Source organism: Heteronotia binoei, chromosome 1, assembly GCF_032191835.1.
Source record: "Heteronotia binoei isolate CCM8104 ecotype False Entrance Well chromosome 1, APGP_CSIRO_Hbin_v1, whole genome shotgun sequence".
Lineage (NCBI taxonomy): Eukaryota > Metazoa > Chordata > Lepidosauria > Squamata > Gekkonidae > Heteronotia > Heteronotia binoei.
The window spans coordinates 142,087,954-142,098,415 of NC_083223.1; the positions used below are offsets into that span (position 1 = coordinate 142,087,954).

General features: G+C 42.9%; 1 protein-coding gene across 3 annotated transcripts in view; it reads right to left on the bottom strand.

Moving 5' to 3' along the window:
- The window catches only part of AGPAT4 (1-acylglycerol-3-phosphate O-acyltransferase 4), a 139,941-nt gene extending 129,760 nt beyond the window's left edge, over positions 1-10,181 (bottom strand). The window contains exon 1 of one of the 3 annotated variants that reach the window (XM_060241914.1): positions 10,004-10,181. The gene's annotated coding sequence lies outside the window, so the exon portion shown is untranslated. The remainder of the gene's footprint in view (positions 1-10,003) is intronic. The other 2 variants (XM_060241933.1, XM_060241924.1) reach the window with 2 other exon arrangements.
- Positions 10,182-10,462: the final 281 nt, after the last annotated feature.

Below are 10,462 nucleotides of genomic sequence, written 5' to 3' on the forward strand. Positions count from 1 at the left end.
GGATGTCCTGAAGAAGAAAAAGCATCCCTATTTCTCTGTTCTTGATAGTTAAATTAGAGAACCTTATCATATTCCATCTAAGCAAGACCCTACTAAGGAAGCTATCTAGCATTCAGGATCACATAAAAAGAATACCTACTCTAGTTAAATAAGAACATAAGAGAAGCCATGTTGGATCAGGCCAATGGCCCATCCAGTCCAACACTCTGTATCACACGTGGCCAAAAATGTATTTATTTATTTATACACACACACACACACACACACTGTGGCTAATAGCCACTGATGGACCTCTGCTCCATATTTTTATCTAACCCCCTTTTGAAGTGGCTATGCTTGTAGCCGCCACCACCTCCTGTGGCAGCGAATTCCACATGTTAATCACCCTTTGGGTGAAGAAGTACCTCCTTTTATCTGTTCTAACCCGACTGCTCAGCAATTTCATTTAATGCCCATGAGTTCTTGTATTGTGAGAAAGGGAGAAAAGTACTTCTTTCTCTACCTTCTCCATCCCATGCATAATCTTGTAAACCTCTATCATGTCACCCCGCAGTCGATGTTTCTCCAAGCTAAAGAGCCCCAAGCGTTTTAACCTTTCTTCATAGGGAAAGTGTTCCAAACCTGTAATCATTCTAGTTGCCCTTTTCTGCACTTTTTCCAATGCTATAATATCCTTTTTGAGGTGTGGTGACCAGAATTGCACACAGTATTCCAAATGAGACTGCACCATCGATTTATACAGAGGTATTATGATACCGGCTGATTTGTTTTCAGTTCCCTTCCTAATACTTCCCAGCATGGCGTTGGCCTTTTTTATTGCAATCGCACACTGTCTTGACATTTTCAGTGAGTTATCTACCACAACCCCAAGATCTCGCTTGATCAGTCTCTGCCAGTTACATCCCATCAGCTTGTATTTGCAACTGGGATTCTTGGCCCCAATGTGCATTACTTTGCACTTGGCCACATTGAACCTCATCTGCCACGTTGACGCCCACTCACCCAGCCTCAACAGATCCCTTTGGAGTTCCCCACAATCTTCTCTGGTTCTTACCACCCTGAACAATTTAATGTCATCTGCAAACTTGGCCACTTCACTGCTTACTCTCAACTCCAAATCATTTATAAACAAGTTAAAGAGCATGGGACCCAGTACTGAGCCCTGTGGCACTCCACTACTTACCGTCCTCCACTGCGAAGACTACCCATTTATACTCACCCTCTGCTTCCTATTAATTAGCCAGTTTTTGATCCACAAGAGGACCTGTCCTTTTACTCCATGACTCTCGAGCTTACTAAGGAGCCTTTGATGATGAACTTTATCAAAAGCTTTTTGGAAGTCAAGGTAAACAACATCTATTGTGTCTCCTTTGTCCACATGTTTGTTCACCCCCTCAAAGAAATGTAACAGGTTAGTGAGGCAAGATCTTCCCTTACAGAACCCATGCTGAGTCTTCCTCAATAACTCGTGTTCATCAATGTGCCTACTCATTCTGTCCTTGATAATGGTTTCTACCAACTTTCCCGGTATTGAAGTCAGACTGACTGGCCTGTAGTTACCCGGATCTCCTCTGGGACCCTTTTTAAAGATGGGGGTGACATTTGCTACCTTCCAGTCCTCAGGCAGATGTCAATGAAAGATTACATATTTTTGTCAGGAGATCCACAAATTCAACTTTGAGTCCTTTCAGAACTCTTGGATGTATGCCATCCGGACCTCGTGACTTATTAGTTTTTAATTCGTCCATCAGTTGTAGGACCTCCTCTCTTGTCACCTCAATCTGGCTCAGGTCTTTCAACACCCCTTCTAATAGAAGTGGTTCTGGAGCTGGCAAACACTTCTCATCTTCCACAGTGAAGACGGAGGCAAAAAAATTCATTTAGCTTCTCAGCCATTTCCCTATCCTCCTTCAGTAATCCTTTGACATTACTGAAGTTTTTGATCCTTCAACAATAAATCCAGTGTTAGGAATTCTAATTGGACAATGTGCAGCCTATGATTTATCTCAAGTTGCACACATTAGGTTGTTGAAGTATCTTTCCACACCCATCGCGTCCTGACCTTGAGCATCCTTGGAAGTTCTATTGATTACAGAACTAAAAAACTTTATATGCAAAGTATTCCAATATAGAAGTTCTTATCTGGCAGCCAGCATAGTGTAGTAGTTAAGAGTGGTGGACTTTCACCTGGCGAACCAGGTTTGATTCCCCACTCCTCCACATGAAGCCTGCTGTTCTTTCAGAACTTTCTCAGCCCTACCAACCTCACAGCAAGGTGCCTGTTGTGGGGCAAGGAAGGCAAGGCAATTTAAGCCGCTTTGAGACTCCTTAGGACAGAGAAAAGCAAGGTATAAAAATCTACTCTTGTTTTCCCAGGTTTAAAATAGGTAAGTTTTATAAGTAATTTTGTACCTCTGGTGTAGATACTAAACTGAAAATACTGAGAGAGGCAGTTCCACGTGTATAAATTTCTTCCTATAAACCAAGCAGGACAATCTTTCCCCAGCATACTGGATATATTTGCATTCAAGACTTCTGCTCTTCTAATGTGGTACTGTGGTGTTAAACCACAGTCACAGGACATGTTAAATAAATATACTGTAAAGTAGACAATTGCCAACCAATGTTTCCTCTAAGCTGCATAGTCCTGTGAACAAACATTCTACTTTGTGAGCTACTGGCACTTAAATTGTGAGCTACTGGCATTAAAGTGAGGTACTGCATAAATTAGTATGCTTTGGGGTGATCCTTCCTGAGCTAAGACAAAAATGTGTGAGCTGGAGGCTAAAAATCTGTGAGCTAGCTCACACTAACTCAGGTTAGAGGGAACACTGTTGCCAACATGTCTTTGCCAGCAGCTGACATGAACAGCATAGGCTGAAGACCTGACTTCGAGAAGCAACAAAAATCCACATGCAGTTTAAAGACAGCTTTAATTTCATCTTCAAGAAACTGCTTCAGATTACTTAAACCTGTGTAGGTTGCACCAGACCAGTTATTCATTTATTTGTGTTATTTATAGTCCGCCTTTCTCACAAGGATGCAAGGTGGTATGCATAGTAAATCTGTACAATCAATAAAATGGGACATTCAGTAACTAATGTACTAGAAGATTAGACATCTGGAACTACCAAAATAAAGAGAAGGTTAGCATAGGCATTAATATGACACATTAACCAATACAGAAATTACATATTAGAATCTTACTTATAATCACATTATATACAGCATATAGACCACAAGTCCCAATCATTTATCCAAGTATGTTTTGCACTGTGCAGAAAAGGCCCTTTAAATAAGATGAATATAGCATATAGACCACTAATAGTTGAGCTGTAGCATTCAGGACCAGCTGGAGTTTCCAAGTTTATTTTGAGGGGAGACCAAGCTACAGGGCATTACAGTAGTCTAGTCTTGATGTTACTGTGGCATGGATCCAGGCAGCCATGTCAGCCATATCAAGGCTGAGCTGAGCTGCTTCTCCAGTAAAAAAGCTGGATCCAGTATGATACCAAGGCTTTTAATTGGGTCAGCTGAACTCCATTGAAAGTAAGGAGAACAGTGTCCTTCAAGGCTTCCACCTTCCCAACCAGCATAACCTCTGTGAACTCAGGCAGATCATGAGAGGAAGGCATGAAGGGATGGGTCAGTGCTCAGCTCTCATGGCCCTTTCTTATATGTCCATGGTAATGCCCCGTGGCACAGAGTGGTAAAGCTGCAGTACTGCAGTCTAAACTCTGCTCACAACCTGAGTTCAATCCCAGTGGAAGCTGAGTTCAGGTTCAAGGTTGACTCAGCCTTCCATCCTCCCAAGGTCAGAAAAATGAGTACCCAGCTTTCAGATGACTGGGGAAGGCAATGGCAAACCACCCCATAAAAAGTCTGCCATGAAAACGTTGTGAAAGCAATGTCACCCCAGAGTTGGAAATGACTGGTGCTTGCAAAGGGGATTACCTTTAATGCTGAACCACTTTGGGGCCAAGAAGAAATTTTCCTTCAGGCCAGATTAGCCAGGAAACCTGGAGGTTTTTGCCTTCTTCTGGGCATAGAGCAGGGGTCACTGGGGGAGGGGGAGGAAAATTATTTGAGCCAGTTCAATGCATATCTCCTGATACCTACTTCCACCTTAGGCTTCCCAATCCCCAGGTCCCAGTGGGGGATCCCCCATTTTCACAGGCTTCTTCCCACCCCCAGCTAGCTGGCCAGTGGGGGAAGCCCTGCCCCCCCCAATCACCATGTAGCTTTAGAGCTCCTGCAGGTCCATTTTTAAAATATGTGCCTTTAAGGCTGAGGAGGAAGCAGGAAACAGGAAGGGCTTCGGAGAACGGCCCCTCCCTTTGTTTTGCTTTCATTTTCAGATCAAGTAAAGTTCTGCAGGAACAAGACCCAGTAAGTATTTGTGTGTGTGAGAGAGGGAGGGGGCAGGGGATTCCCTGGTTTGGAGACCCTCCCCCCGCTTTAGAAAGCGTGGGGAGAGGGAAATGTCTACTGGGCATTCTATTATTCCCTATGGAGAAGGATTCCCATAGGGAATGATGGAGAATTGATCCGTGGGTATTGGGGGCTCTAAGGGGGGGCTATGTTTTGAAGTAGATGCACCAAATTTTTAGTATAGCATCTAGTGCCTCTCCCCAAAATACCCCCCAAGTTTCAAAATGATTGGACCAGGGCCCCTTTGCAAGCACCAGGGGGTCCAATTCTATGAGCCCCAAAAGATGGTGCCCCTATCCTTCATTATGTCCTATGGAGGAAAGGCATTTAAAAAGGTGTGCCGTCCCTTTAAATGTGATGGTCAGAACTCCCTTGGAGTTCAATTATGCTTGTCATACCCTTGTTCCTGGCTCCACCCCCAGAGTCTCCTGGCTCCGCCCCCAAAGTCCTCAGATATTTCTTGAATTGGACTTGGCAACCCTATTCCACCTCCAGGTGCCTGAACAAGATGGCATGAGCTACTGTATTGAAGGCTGCAAATAAGTCCAGTAAGAGCAACAAAGAGGCATGGTCTTTGTCTACACTCAGATGGAGGTCATCAACTCCAACTGGAAGGGCCACTTCTGTCGTATACCTTGGCTTGAAACCAGACTGAAAAGAGTCTAAAGCAAATGAGTTATCCAGGAAGATCCGGCGTTGGTTTGCTATTGTCCTCTCAATCACTCCACCCAGAAAGGGTAGATTTCCTGTAGGAATTATTATTTAAGTAGCAGCTAAATAACCACCTCTTTGAGAGGCCAGGGTTTTGATTTATTAATTTATAATGGATATTAAGGTTTGTTGATGTAGTTCTTAGAGCTTTTAGTAGCCAGGATGGGCAAGGATCCAGGGTACAAGTAATGGCTTTCATAGATCCTAGGATCTTGTCCAAATCTATTGTGAAAACTGAGTCTCAATGCACAGCAGCCAAGAAGGTCTGAGCGCCTGCTCCGGCTGCAACGCCACTGAGGATGTTCTCCGCAGCTGAGAACGAAACGTCTGGAAGGAAAACTTTCTCCAGTAGAACACGGCACTTGATCCCGAAAGAGTCTACAAACCCTAATGAGTCAAAATGATTTTTTAATTAAAATTATATCCCGCCCTACCCATAATGGGCTCAGGCGGTGTATTAGATAAGTAGCCCAGGTGATGGATTAGATCTTTCTTCTGGAGTACCTATGTTATAACTGACATCCAGATCAGAATATAATCTCAGTATTTTACCATCAAAAAACTTGACAAAAGTACCATAGCTAATTGTTTATTCCTGGGACATTAGAAGCTCAGATTTAGGCATCAGAAAATGCTGAGCTACCTTAAACAACTGGGATGAATATGTTATAGTTGATATAATAATAGAGAAGCAACTTTCCTTTCCCACTGTCATTGCCACTCATAGATCTCACAATGTGCTGAATAGCACAATCAATCAGATTCAGTTCCAGTTCTCTACCAGCGCCATTCTAGACATTCCCCCAGTGGTTTTCAGATCACCCAGATCTGTGGTAAACTGGTGGGCTATGTTTCATCCCATATGTGGCAGAGGTCAATGAGGGACAACCTTGCCAATAGCCTCAAGTTGGACCAGTCACAATTTGGTAGGGACCCAAGGCAGTCAAAGAAAGCTGTAAAATTATGGGTCATTTCAAAAAGATTACAAGCCCGTCCTAGGCTAATATATTTCAGAACTCAACTGCCTCATGTGAGTCACAACACTCACATGAGTCAATTACAGCTGGGCATAACATTTTTACTAGGAGCCATAAAGTTGGAATAGATAGCAAATTACATACACACCCTTATAGCAGGGTGGACACAACTAAGCTGTTACATAATCAGAAAGCCCAATTCATTTTTAAGTTCAATACACTTTAGGTCTCAATCAGAACAATGATCTTGGTTGTTTTCTATAAACAACACTCTGTCCTTTTAATTACAAAACTGGTTGTCTAATACATCTTAGTGTCAGTAAAACAACAAAGTGATTACATCTTCCTTTAAGGTTTTTTTTTTTTTTAAAGGTAAAGGTAGTCCCCTGTGCAAGCACCAGTTGTTTCCAACTCTGGGGTGACGTCGCATCACAACGTTTTCACAGCAGACTTTTAATGTGTAGATGACTTCCCTGGTCATCTACACTTTACCCCCAGCAAGCTGGGTACTCATTTTACCGACCTCAGAAGGTTGGAAGGCTGAGTCAACCTTGAGTTGGCTATCTGAACACAGCTTCCTCCAGGATCAAACTCAGATTGTGAGCAGAGCGCTTGGACTGCAATACTGCAGCTTTATCACATCGCCAATTATAAAACACATATCCATGTACTGTTTATAACGCATAGTATTATGATAAAAAATTACACCTTACATTGCTTGTGGGGTCCTTTTAAGATTTACTTCCATTATTCCATTCCTAATCTATTTGTACTCCAACTTTGTGGTTCCTAGTAAGACTATTATGCCCAGTTGTAATTAACTCATGTGAACATTATGACTCAGAGGCAGTTGCATTCCAAAACATTAGTTCTCCTTACACTGCAATTTTGTAAATAAATTATATGTTTATTTAGGGGAAGTTATACTTAATTTGTGGTGGGAAATACTACTAGCTTGTTCTTTACATATGAAGGTGCAAGACACAGGATATTCACCAGCTCTTGAGAAAGGTACTCGAAAAAGGCTACGTATTGATTGCCAGTATAGTTGATGAAGTTTACATAAGGAACTCTTCATAGCAATTCATGAATTTTTGATGTTAATGATTGTGATTTTTATGTGCAGTTGGAGGACTTCTTTAAGAATTTACCTTGGAACAGCTTTTTTTGGTGGACTGTGTCTGGACTATGTGCTTGTTGTTCTTATAAATACACTGTTTTGAAATTGTTATAGTTTGTTTGATATTTATCATTTATATTTTATACTGTCTATTATATACTAGTTTCTATCTTAGTGTGGATTATATTCATTACAGTATTTCTTTCATGTGTTGTTTAACTGTAGAAGAAGATATTGGATTTATATCCCGCCCTCCACTCCGAAGAGTCTCAGAGCGGCTCACAATCTCCTTTACCTTCCTCCCCCACAACAAACACCCTGTGAGGTGGGTGGGGCTGGAGAGGGCTCTCCCAGCAGCTGCCCTTTCAAGGACAACTTCTGCCAGAGCTATGGCTGACCCAAGGCCATTCCAGCAGGTGCAAGTGGAGAAGTGGGGAATCAAACCTGGTTCTCCCAGATAAGAGTCCACACACTTAACCACTACACCAAACTGGCTCAGGTTGTTAGACTAGGATCAGGTTGGATCAGGTTGTTAGACTGTGATCTATATCCCATTAATAGCTTCAACCATATTTATTTGGAGGGAACTACATGGCATCTCTCCCTGAATTGGATGGCCTAGGCTCGTCCAATCTTTTCAGATCTCAGAAACTGAGGGTCAGCCCTGGTTAGAGTATCATGGGAGACCACCAAAAATTCCAGGGTCACTGTGCAGAGGCAGGCAATGGCAAACCACTTCTGTTAGTCTCTTACCTTGAAAACCCCATGAAGGGTCACTGTAAGTCAGCTGCAACTTGACTTTATACACATATACATCTCTGGGACTGTCCCCCCCCCCCCCCGAGCAGAGAAGGAATTATTCTTCCCCTTGACTAATTATATTAGGAATTAATACATTTCTCTAATAGTCAAGCAATCCAAGCAGTCATGCTTCACTGTTACCTTTATTGCTTCAGTCTGCTAACCAAGGATGGATTAGATCTCACAAACACATGCTCAGTCTAGCAGAAGAAACAGAGCGGGGGTTTTCTTGTGTGCAAAAAAGGAAAACACCACCACCACAGAGGACAACCAGCTTGGGTCAGGTTACTCCATGGGCACTATTTGTCCACAAGAAAGTTACGATATTATCAGGTAGCCTAGATGTACTAAAGGAGTTCCAAATGTTTTGCCTTCAATCAGATTAGTGAGAGAGATAGTAAATCATGTTTCTTAGGATATTGTCAAAAGGATGAGATGCAGTCCAATCTTCTTAGTCCTAGTTTATTCAATAGGACTTAACTTCTAAATAAATATGCACAGGGTTACAGGACTAAGCAGCTCGTTTGTCTGGAAGCAACCTCTCTCCCCAAACTCAGTGAGGTTTCTTTCCGGATAAACATACACAGATTCAGCTTGTACATGGATAACAGTACTATAGATAATTATGAGGTTCCACTAAAGATTGTACAGAAGAGCAAATTGCCTCGCTCGTTTAAAGTCTGGTTTTCTAAGGATTTCTTTAGCTTTCTCACTTTGTACAAACAAGTCACATAACACCTTTCGGGAAAGTACTGTGAGAGTTCTGTCACAATGTAAAGTTAAGCTCTACGCTGAGTCCCAGTGGTCATATTGCCTACCTACCAAGAGAAACATATTTTGTGCTTTTTTATATCTCATATTTAAGTTGGAACCTATCACATATTTGCAAAGACAAGCTAATTGAACATAGAGTGGAGATTTGAGGTGTTTCATCTGAGAGCCATTTCTACACTCTCATGCCAGCACACCGTCTAACAGCTACATATCAGTACTTACTGAAGCAAGCAGTTTGCAGAAATTCACACCTCTATCAACTGGTTGCTTACTTCCAGAAAATACAAGCCCATACTTACGTTTCTGCACACACCAGTCAACTCCTGCTTGCTGAAACCTGTTATATTGTATGTAATGGGCAACCTAAATAGAATATTCCTAAAAACACATGATGTTGCTTTGGTCTAACTAATGGACCTAATTTTCCTCAGCAGCCTCAGTGTCCTAAAGAGAAACACCTTCTCCTTACTGTCCCAAAACACTGAAGCAATCTTAGGAGCTTTTACAGACAGGATGGGAAACCCAGCGCCTATATTTGAGTACTATGTTGTATTTCATAAACAACATCTAATTATTTAACCTACAACATGGCTCATCCGATGAGTAAAGCACATTCAGAAAAAGGACTGTAAATAGAATATCACAAATGTCTGTTTCCTAGGTAACCGATTCCCTCCCCCACCTCCTTCTCTTCTGAGGTTGAGGGGGGGGGACCAAAAGGAACGTGAGGGGCAAAGACAACGCGTGCTGGAACCTCACACAAATCAAATCTTTCCGCACGCACAATAGACATCGCTAGATGTAGCTGAGGATAATGCAGCTGCGATTGGGAGGGGGGGGCTGTTTCCATGGAAACAACGAAGAAAGAGCATGTTGCATGACACACACACACACACACACAAAGAACCAAGATGTAGCTGGACGGTTTCTCGTTGGCTTAGGAAATGAATTAAGAAACGGTGCATAAGGAAGGTAAAGGAGAGGAGCAGCTGAACGATCGTCAAAGCAAAAAAGTGTAAAGAAGGCGGCAGCAGAGCGTGCTGCTCCAGCCCCTCCAGCCCACCTTACATGCGGTCGCCCACACTAAGCGCCCTTCAGGGCTCCAACTCCATGCAGGGAAAGAGATGGTGGTGTCATCCCATGCAAATTCAAAGTTTCAGGGAAGCAACGGTAAGAAGGCCACACATACCTCGTGCTAGCCAGCCCCTGACAGAGATGCTCTGGAAAGCAAAAGCGTGAGATCAAAGCTCGGGAATTGCCACTACTTTGCATGAGCTGTAAGTCAGCCAACACCGTGAAAGAAAGCCAGACTCCACCCAAGGGGTGGGTTTTTAAAGCGCACACACACACCAGGGCTCTTCTGCTGACGTCTGTCCCCCACCAAATGTCACTTCCTTTTAAAGCTGCAATTCAGCAGTGGAGGGAAACGAAGGATGCTTCTCTGGTGTAACCTGATTCTTGCCTTCGTTAAAGCCCCGCCAATTAGTCCGAGGAAGTCATTCCCCTCCCCATCCCTTTTTGCCTTCAGCTGTTATAGAAACCAACCTCGGAACAAAAGCTCTTTATGTTGCATCTTTTTCTTCCTCTCTTCATCCCTGTTGTCTCCTTTCATGCAAAAGGGACTGTATTTGACCTCTCTAGACTGACG